The following is a 1,380-nucleotide window of genomic DNA, read 5'->3' as shown; positions in this document are numbered from 1 at the left end:
GGCTCTAACGACCTATTGTTAGGGCTCTAACAACCTATTGTTAGGGCTCTAATGACCAGTTAGGGCTCTAACAACCAATTGATAGGGCAGTTGTTAAAAACAATGTTTGTTTTTGCCTCTAACCTTTTTGGGGATTTATCATGTCCTGGATGACTGAGAATCGTCACCATCATAGATCCATTGTTAGGCTGATGGTCTCCATTTTGCATGTGAACAGCTAGTTCTGGCTGTCAGCAGCAAACTGGTTCATCCACTATGAGAAGGTGCTATTTGTAAGAACTGAGTGTGTTGCAAGCTCTCAGACTGAATAAGTGTTTTGGATAAAAGATTAAACGTTGCCACAAGAAGAATCCATCCAGAGGACCTGACTCAACCTTGTTAGATTATTGTACCTGGATTATTGAGCAGCAGCAGGATATCCAGACTAGTATAGATTGGATCAAATCTGAGCAAGTGTTGCTTGCTTTGAAAGCTTGTCAGGACAAAACCTCTTCTCTTTAAAAAGAACAGGGAAGTATGGCCTAGGTTTGCAAAGTTGCATCTGAATGGACCAGAAGACTTCTGGAACAGTATCCTTCAGACAGATGAGACCAAAACAGTGACTTTTACCCATTATACCCATATTTGACCAAAATGTAGCACAGTATATTTGCTGAAACATCTCGTAGCAACTGTCTGTCATGGTGCTGGAGGGGTGATTTGTGCTTGTGTACAGCTACAAGGTTTGGGTTCCTTACAGTCACTGAGTGAACTAAAAGTACTCTGTAGTGAAATGTGAGAAGCCTGGACAAAACTGGGTCATGAAACAAGTGTTTTAATGGTCCTGACAAAGTCCAGACCTTAAAACTGATTGAAATGTGGTGGATGGTGCACAACCACCTGAACAGAAGCAATGTTGGAAAAGAAAGTGTGGTGAAATCATAAAAATCAATCAGGTAGAAAACCATGAGTAAGGAGTGGTGGCGCAGAGGTTAGAGAAGGTGAGCCTGTGATCGGAAGATCGCCAGTTCAGCTCCCGGTACAGTCAACATCAAAATGTGGGTGGGAAAGGTGAAACACCCACACCTGCCTCCACCCTCCTTTGCTCCACTCTGGGCCCTTGAGCAAGGCTCTTAACCCCCATCATCTGATCCTCCGGACACCCTAGACAGCAGCTTTTTGCTCCACACAGAGGGCTGTGGTAGCTCGGTGTCTGTGGTTGTGTCAGGAAGAACATCCAGTGTAAAAATAATTGCCAAGTCTTTGTGTGACTTAGTTCACTGTGGAGACAGAAGGGAGCAGCTGAAAGACAGAAGGAAGCAGCCGAAAGACAGAAGGGAGCAGCCGAAAGACAGAAGGGAGCAGCCGAAAGACCGAAGGGAGCAGCCGAAAGACCGAAGG

General features: G+C 45.0%; 1 protein-coding gene across 1 annotated transcript in view; it reads left to right on the top strand.

Moving 5' to 3' along the window:
* Nucleotides 1-1,380, top strand: part of itgav (integrin, alpha V) — a gene marked incomplete in the record, with an annotated part of 192,048 nt that overhangs the window by 183,063 nt on the left and 7,605 nt on the right.

The sequence above is a fragment of the Nematolebias whitei genome, chromosome 13 (assembly GCF_014905685.2).
Source record: "Nematolebias whitei isolate Nwh7 chromosome 13, NemWhi1, whole genome shotgun sequence".
Lineage (NCBI taxonomy): Eukaryota > Metazoa > Chordata > Actinopteri > Cyprinodontiformes > Rivulidae > Nematolebias > Nematolebias whitei.
The sequence above is the reverse complement of the archived record's forward strand: the minus strand, read 5'-3'. Positions and strand labels throughout refer to the sequence as shown.